Source organism: Pungitius pungitius, chromosome 4 (genome assembly GCF_949316345.1).
Source record: "Pungitius pungitius chromosome 4, fPunPun2.1, whole genome shotgun sequence".
NCBI lineage: Eukaryota > Metazoa > Chordata > Actinopteri > Perciformes > Gasterosteidae > Pungitius > Pungitius pungitius.
Window position 1 is genome coordinate 20,245,915 of NC_084903.1, and position 9,549 is coordinate 20,255,463.

Sequence of the window (9,549 nt, forward strand, 5' to 3'; positions counted from 1 at the left end):
GATGTCAGGATGAAATAAGTGCGAAAATGACTTTTTGGAGGGTCAGATGAGTTGTCATCGGTGTTATTATAGCCCCCCTGCTGAGTGCCATGATTAATTTATTGTGTTTCCTTCTGTGAATCCTAGCGGGGAAAATCCTCAAACACACAACAGCAGAAGTAATAAAAGGCAGACTGGAAGAAAACTTTCTAAAGTGAGTTCTCCTTACTCTAAGAAAGAAGCGACTCCACCAGCGGGAGTGTAACGCAGAGTGCTCTCTGTCAGGTATCCTACGACAAGCTCTAGCATGGAATGTTTTGCCATCTAAATTCACAGTAGGGGGTCCAGGCAGGTTTGGCTGGATAAGAATGCAGGCAAGAAATTGTCAATAAAGAGAATGGGGACATATTCCCCAAAGACATCTCTGAGTATTTCTATCCTCAGTTTCAACATACATCGCCTTGTGCAAGTGAAATATGTTATGTGGCTCCAACTTCAGTCATTTGGACTACATAAGCTTCTGCTATATGAATGAAGAGATGTTCATGAAGTTTAGCAGCAAAAGAATGTTTATGCATCGTAACAGCAAAGGGGTCAAAGGTCAGAGGCTGCAGTTAAAAATGTTTCAGGTTTATTCTCAAGACAGATATCAACATCTGGATAAAATAACTGTGTGTACATCATTTTACAGACAATCGGGATTTCGACCAAAGACACGCAGATGGGTTGACTTAAACTTGGCTTGGAAGATCTACTCCTGCAGATAACTGAGCTTGAAAGTGAAGTCTCACTCAACATGGAGTCCGCTCAGCGCTGGATCCAAACCATATCTCATGGCAAAGACACTTTGGCTCCAGCCATCCCATCGCAGAGGATTCTCTCTGTGGAGATATCCAAAACACATGTCCTGAGCTCAGTGCTACGCCAGGTGCGCTGATGTACAGTTTCTCCATCCATTTGTCTGCCAGAGAAACAGAACTCCCAGAAGCAACTCAGCATGTCGCAGCCTCTATGAAAAGTAAATCTGCAGGCAAGATGTTGCGTTGAACCAGCTATCAACAATCAACATCTCCCACCTTGACTACTGTAACTCTCTCCTGGCAGGTCTCCCTGCTGCCGCCATTCGACCACTGCAGCTCATCCAGAATGCAGCAGCTCGTCTGGTCTTCAACCTTCCGAAATACTCCCACACCACACCGCTTCTCCGTTCTCTTCACTGGTTACCAGTGGCTGCCCGCATCCAGTTCCAAACATTGGAACTGACGTACCATGCTGTGAATGGATCTGGACCAGTCTACATCCAGGACATGGTGAAACCCTACATCCCAACCCGCACACTCCGATCTGCATCTGCCAAGCGGCTTGTTCCTCCCTCACTGAGAGAAAAGCACTCGGCGAGATCACGACTCTTTGCTGTCGTGGCTCCCAGATGGTGGAATGAGCTCTCCGATGACATCAGGACCGAAGAGAGCCTCTACATCTTCCGTCGAAAACTCAAGACACACCTTTTTAGACTCTACCTTGACTAAAACACTAGCAAACCGTAGCACTAACAAATGGTAGCACTTAAATTGTACTTATAATGGCACTTTTCTATAACATGTTTTGAAACTGCTTATTTGATGAAAATGTTACTTTCTTGTTACTTGTTCTTCTGAGTTTGTATCTCTATATGTGGAAATGCACTTATTGTAAGTCGCTTTGGATAAAAAGCGTCAGCTAAAGGACATTCAACAACAGACAGTAAAATACACTCAACGGCCGTGGAAACAAACCAATGTATCAATATCTTATGAAATGTGTCAATTCAAGCCGGTTTCATGCATACAGTCTTTATAAAATAAACTTCCGACTTGGTTCGGTTTCATAAAAGATTGTTTTTTGTTTTCAGAGAAGTATGGAAGTACTGTTGCTTTAGTACACAAGGTATGCAACAAATACATTAACAGCGGCCTTGGGAGAAATATATTTTGCTTGTCCAATCGAGCTTGTGCGTTTAATTTTGTGAGATATCTTCAAATGACTCTGCATTATGTCTTGTGGTTGTAGCTATGCACATGCTCTGTAAGTACAGCTTGAATGGAAGAATCTCTCTTTCAGGGCAAGTCAACGTTCTTACTGGACAGGTTTAAGTGGGAACTAAAAACAAAGATACCCATTAATTTGATTTCTGAAGGCTGGAATTAACTACATCACCTAAAGATATATTTTGGAATTGTCTTTACACAGAACAAAGACTATGGATTTTGATCTCTTACATTGGATTCGCTTTGGAAATGGATCTTCCCAGGCTGAGAATGTACCATGTACTGCTTTTAGAGATTTATTAAGAATCAAACAGGATTCTAGGAAACGGGTTAGCTATAAGAGACAATGAGACAAATTGGGATGGACACAGTGTTTCCTGTTAAGTTACTCCAAAGGCGCCCTTGTTGGAGTTTACTTCTTTTGAATAATTCTATGGTGTTATATGATGTAGTAACAAAGAAAATGTCAACCCCTTTAGGTTTCAAGTAAAAAGGATGAGTTATGCAACCTTCCTCTGGGAACAGAGGAGTTCCAATACAAGGTAAGGTAAACATTAAGAGGATCACTATGTGCAGCAATGAAGACATTCAGGCCAAATATTGAAATATTCACTTTTCCTGGAATCAGTCACACAATGGAACGATTAGTGTATAATTAGAAAAAAGGAATTCAACAGAGGAAGTGGATGGCATCATGCGCATGTGAGCGTGTGTCATTCTGGATTTAATTGACGGGAAGATTAAAGCTAACATCTGAGAGTCCACCCCCCCCCCCCCTTTTTTTTTTCTTCAAGGGCGGCCAAGTTGAAGCAGTCTGGTCTCCAGCGTCTGCCCGAGGTTTGGGGTGCTGCGCTCAAGGTTAGCGCAGCACCCCCCCAATCCCCCCCACCCCCCCCCCCCACGTTGAGCGTGCGCCGCCTGAGATGGGTCCTACTTGTTGGACATTCATTATCAAACTCTGTTTGCTCCTTTCATCTGCAGCTCTCTGCAGCACTCAACGTAAACTACAGAGGCACCTTGCAGCTTGACATCTCTCCATTCACTCTGTACCTTAAACAGCATGCTGCCACATCAAAGAGCTGCGGCTGCCTTTGATGTTGCAAAAAGAAAGAGCTCCAATGATCTTCTGAAAAAAAAAAAAAAACCAATGCAACTTTCTGGAGCCTTGTTTTAGTCTTTGGCTACCTCTAGAAGTCTGGAGTCGGGCTCTAGAAGTCCATGGAGGTGGGAATCTGGAAAAGATGAACTGGTCTTTTTTGTAAAGTGAGGTGAAGGAAAGACTGGAGAAAAAGAGTTTACTTTGGTTTTCAGCAGCCCGTCAGCCTCTAATATTCCAGCAAATGACCCTCTCATGTCATGAATCAATGGATATTCATGGGGTTTTTAATGTCCTACTGTATATCAAATAGATACAAAACATGTGCCGCGCTTATTGATCTGTGTTAATAGTTTCAGGTCAGCAACGGAGCTCCATGATGGAGAGAAATAATAATAATAATTAATGAAACGTCGGGCGTCGGAGACAGACTTTTTAGTGGGGTCAATTTATTGTTGTTCTTTTCATGGGAACTCTTTCACAATAATAAAAAAGATGCCACCGGACATAAGCTTCTTTTCTTAAAAGGAGAAAATGCAGCGAAGTTTGGGAGAAATAATCTATGAAAAAGTAGTCCCGTCTTCTTTGATATCAGGGTACAGGTCACTGTGGCCCTGCCTTGTGCACAAACATGCGGACACATTTAACTTGTCTTCAGTCCATCTAAATGACTCAACTTTAAACCACTGTCAGTGTTTCAGCTTTCATCCTAAAAAGGACTGTTTGCTCCTGCAAATTAAAAACAGGTTTCTCTTTCTTTGCCTCTATGACACAGAAAGAGGAGAAATTTCCCCTCAACACAAACGGGCCTTTTGTAGTTCACCAACAGTCATTTTTGTGTGTTTGTGACATGCGTTGCATTTCGACCAACTCGTCATATTGGCTCTGGCTCTCGGCCATCGAGCTGGACACTTTAACGCATGCAAGGAGGGCGTCGGATTAATAGTGTAAGAACTGCTCATGGACATAAAAAAATAAATAAATAAATGAAATGAAAGGAATAACTTTTACCCTTCTAAGCCGCGGCCACCTCTGCATCAGTGCAGAACAAAAGAGCCTCCTTCTCCAGTGCCAGCTCGGTGATTATAGAGGGGATTTAATCCTGCTAATTATAATTTCACCAGATATAACAAAGGGGCCGTCCACAATTAAAAGTGACATTTGATGCAGTCGGCTGGAGGCTCCGGCGCACTGAACTTTGTCAGCTTGTTTTCTAATTGAATGAACTTGACAATAATTGAAGTGTTTTATTTTTGCCCTTCTTTCCACACATAAAAGACATCTCTGCCAATTAGTGTTAATTCCCCCTTTCTTTTCATGCACTTGAGTAGGCAGGAACCTGCATATTCCGATCATTTGCATTATCCAGAGCGAATCTACTTTGAAGTTGTGAGATTCTGTAAGAAAAAGGATCCACTTATCCCACATGAAAACATTTTCAAAGCTCATAAATTCACTGGAACAGATGTACATTATCCTTGGTTTCGCCTTTTTTCTTCTTCTCTTTGCTCCTGGATTGGTAATAGACTACCTCGTGTCCTTCTCATCCTCAGTGTTTAGCATCTTGCCTTCACAGTCGCTTGCGCCCCGCTGTGCCAAATCCACACTTCAAAGCCGTGTGCCTATCTGCTGCAAACAAAGCCCACGGAACGTATCATGGCCGCCCCTCGTTTCCCTATATTCAAGTCAATACCGTTGCTTTTCTCTTTGCCAGTGGCAACACGGGGGATTATTTCTACGCAAAAAGACCATTTCCTGAAACCCGTACAAATAGGTGCCCATGCACAGGGACGGTGTATCTAACAAAGTCTCTGCTAATGCAGAATGAGTGGGTGACAGTCAACAAGCGGTTAGCTCTACATATGGACAAGCCAGAGATGGGGCTTTCATTCTCTGAATGAAATTCATCTAATTACACTTTACTTTGTGACTCATTTTTCTCTCTGGACGCTTGATTTTGAAATGTATTTTTGAACCCGTTCACTTTCCTGGAATCGGTCCCCAACAGGGGAGTAAAGACGTACTCGCGACTTGCGAGTGTTCACAAAAGTCTTCCATTTCGAGCATCCAAATATGTACAAATCCAAATGGACAAAAACCCTGAGTTCTGAATTACGCCTCAGTCAAAGCAACGTGTTCCTCACACCTCGCTAACGCGGTTACCATTAATTAGATTACACAGTTGGTACTGTGATATAAACGAGATATCCTCTCAGGTGCAGGTCGAGTTATTAGAGTAATTAAATAAGAAAATGTGCAGATTGTATTCTTCAATACCTCGGTCCGGTCTCTGAGAGAGCATTGCTCCCCCTCACCTCTGCTCTTTGTTTTCTACAGTGTAACGTGCACAGCCCTCTGGAGGATGATTCCCCCAGCAATGACTCACTGTAATGCTCAGATATAAATGATCAGTCACCCTTTGCTCACGCCTGGTTTTTCCATATGCTGTAAGACGCTGACCTCCGTTCACTTTGCACCTATAGATCCTTTTTGACCTCTGTTATGTTGACACCCTTTGGCATTGGACTTCTTTTGGTATTTCAGCACTAAAGATATACATGTATACATATAGAAAGATAACAGACAGACAGAGTGAGACTCCTACAGTTCAACTTTTGCAATAAATGTATTTTAATGTAGCAAAACAATCTTTCTCCAAAATTCCAAAACAAACTTAAGCTTCAGCATTTGAAACGGTCTACACAACGTACTCTTTTTCTTTACCTGAAAAACTTCTGAAGAGTCCCGAACCAAAGAAGCCGAACAGAAGAGACAGTGCCGTCATTTCAAAAGGCGTGAATGCATTATCCAACCGTTACCCTGCACTGGAGAAGAAAATCTCCATGAACACCAAGGCTATTACCAACATATGTGAGGAGTTGAAAGGAGTCTAGATCAAAGTCAAAGTAAAAAATAAAAAAATAAAAAATGTTAAAAAAAAGTCTCAGGGCCCGGCTGCAGAGAAGAGAGGATGCAGGAGGATACAGCAACGTCCCCTCTGGCTACAGAGCATGTGAAACTTGCAATGAAGATGCAAGCCAAGACGTTTTGGGAGTTTTGGAGCATGTCTTTTATTTTTATATAAAAAACGAGGACAAAGAGCCCTGATTCATAACTACAACACGCATTTCAGACGCATAGTAACTGTTTTGCTTGTGGTCTGATGACTACAGTCACAAACTGCCTTCAGAGGTCAGAAAATCAGCTCAGGACTTCTGCTCCGTGCTTCAATTAGTTATCGCCTACATAACAAAGCAGTTTCATGCAGAGCAAGCATTAGAATTTAATAGATTGGATTTTCCAAGCTCTCGTGAAACAGTGCTATTTATTTTGAACGCCACCGTAATGTAGAGGTCACACCGACCACCTTTTTATCTTCAGGAACTGCAGCAGCGACTAATTCATCACCATGGTAACGCATGTATTCTCCATCATACTCCTTTTTATATTAAATGCATATATATATATATATATATATATAGATGGTATTCATTAGTTTGAAAAATCACCTATTACATTTTACAAGCAACTTTAATATCCAATTATTTAAATGTAAAGTACAAGCTGTGCAAAGACATGTTATTTTTTGTAAAGAGGACTTGTGTGACGGGCAGGAGTTCCTGTGACGTTTAATGGACTTGAAGCTTTATTTCTCCTAATTCGTATGCAATGGCAAAACGCAAGCCAAGACTATACTTGCTGTTCTCTGTGATAATCACAGCTACAACAAGTCCATCTCCTCATTTAAAAGTGCGAGAGATGATTTTACTTTGAAAACTGTCCTACATTTCGATTTGATACAAACTCCAGCGGAAAACATGTCATTTGGTCAATGACGTGTTCCCAAGGAAGGGATTTGTTTCACCACCCATTACATACTTACCATCCATTTAAAATACCTTTGTCAGACAAAATAACATTTTCGGGCTAAGCAAAATATGTGTAAATTGTCCATGCATTACTTTACACCTCTGCGAAGGAGGCTTTCCGAGGTCGAAATGTGCAAAGCAGCTGCAATAATAACCTTGTAAAGCGGTGAGGATAGAAACCATTTGTAATGATGATACAAGCTCCGCGGGTCACACTGCACTGCGTACACAAATAGCCGCCTTGGTGAGAGGCGAGGCGTATCACGTTGCCAAGGGGCAGCCTCTCTCCCGCGGTCGCCCCGACCAGAGATAAGCCGCTAAGCTGCAGATGAAAGTGTGCGTGCATGTAGAGAGCGTGGCGAGCAGCTGTGGTCAGCCAGAATCTGGGAGCCCTCCGTTACACCAGTTAGAGAGTAGAGAGGAGCTTTAACACACACACACACACACACACACACACAATTATACCTTCCACACCAAATCCAGCTGACCTGTTAAAAAAAAAAACAATAAAAAAGGATATAAAAAAGATGATAAAAAAGAAACGATAGATAGCAAATAATGCAAAGGCTTGAGAGTTGCATTGCCAAAAGGAATCGGGAGGTTTTTGACAGTAGGAAGGCAGAGGTAGACGTGACTCGGGTTATCGTCCAAACACCATCATGACTTTTCACAGGAGGGAAGTATGTGGTCATCTGCTGACATCTTGGGCCTAAAATAAAGATGTGACTAAACAGCCGACTTCGCAACAAGCCGCTTCTGGTTCATACGCAAGAAAAATAAATGACTATATGAGGGGCTGATCGGTCTTTCAAATGAAAGATATACACGTTGGTTGATGACGCAATAAAAAAGGATGGGTTTTTGCACACAGTATATGTTCATATTTTGAGAGCATACTGTGTAAACGTACTGTGCACATTCACACAACAGACACTGGCAATATAAATGAAATAAAGTGACCACAGTTTGCGTTTATAAAGGAACAGTTTCATACTTTAATAAAAGTTTTCTTCCTTGGCACAGATCTGCTATCAAATAAATAAAGCAATGAATCAAATACAATCTCTATGTTCTAGAGGGGCGGGAGGGGAGAGAAACAGCTAGTGCTAAAACAACTTTCTTTTACAAACACCGAGTGGAGGAGAGAAGTGCTCCGCCCTGCGAGGTGGAGCTGATGGAGAACCAGCTGACAGAAGGCAAGCCAAAGGAGCTCAACAGGGGAAATCATAAATAAGCCTTATTTTCTATTTTCTACATGATGCTGGTTTATCATTTCTGAAGTCCACTATATACATCAGTTTAAAAAAAGAATGGTGATACACGGATGTTAAAAAGCAAATTAGTGGCGCGATACATGTTAAAATAACAATACTGACGACAGGACAGAGGATGGTGGATGAGGAGGTTTTTGTGACTTGGTTTAAAAACACTTGCTACAAAGAAAGGCACTGACAAAAAAAATTATGAAAGAAAAGAAAACATTCAGATGGATTTAGATAGCTGGTGAACACATTAAAATCATTGAGACCAATTGATATCGTAAGACACGAATGAGGGATCTTGACAGGAGAAATTTCAACTTGTAGAGTATGTGTGACAAAACCGAGAGGAACCTTCCCCCAACACTGCTCTGATGACTGGGGGCTCATCACGACGAATCGGACCACCCAGCCTGCCAGCCCCCCTCCCCACGCTGACACCGACCCCGTCTCAGACCGGGGGGGGGGGGGGGGGACCGGTGACAAAAGGGACTTCCAGTAGCATGTTTTTCAGGAAAAGCAGTGGGTGGTGAGAAAGCTGAGGCATGGAGCACATTCTTAGGAGGGTGGGGGTGGGGGGACCTGACTGGCTGGTAAAAAGGGACGGCCTGCAGCTGTGACGGGACGACAGCGCGGGGCCGAGGGCCCGGAGCAGCATTCACTGCTCCGAGGCACGTGCACACGCTCAAACGTCTACACTGGGCCGAGCGCTGAAGGCTGGGGGGCCTTTGGAGCCTGGTTAACATGGTCCATGGTCCTTCGCCAATTCCACCTGTTTGGATCAGTTCGCCTTTAACTAAAGACCAGGGCAGGTCGTTTCTACACGCGCTCTCTTAAGCACGTCTCCAGCCTCATGTAAAGGTTAACTGCTGACACCATAGTTGCTTGTTCTTCTGCAGCATCCACGGCTACTGGTGTCATCGGCAGTAGTCATGTTTATTCCCTAAGGTTATTGTACAGATTGTTGAGCCCTATGAGGTAAGTTTGTAATTTTCAGCCAAAAAAATAGCTAGAGTCCCTGACATTATCAGCTCTCAGTTCTCTGCCACAGAAGCGGCTGCAAGGGAACATCTGCATTTACTTTTTTTTTTTTTTTTTAAATGGAAGCCCCCGAAGAGCATCCCCTGGATGGAGCAGACAGGCCCCGGCGCTGGCTGGGGAGGGGTGAGTTATGGGTCCAGTGGAGACTGGTGGCCGGGCTCAGCGCCATCCGTCACCGGAGGAATGAGACAGCTGACGGAGACACAAACACAGCCGGGCTGGCTGAGCGCGGAGGCCACATGGCGGCACGGTGAAAGACCTGCCGACAGCTGGGGGAC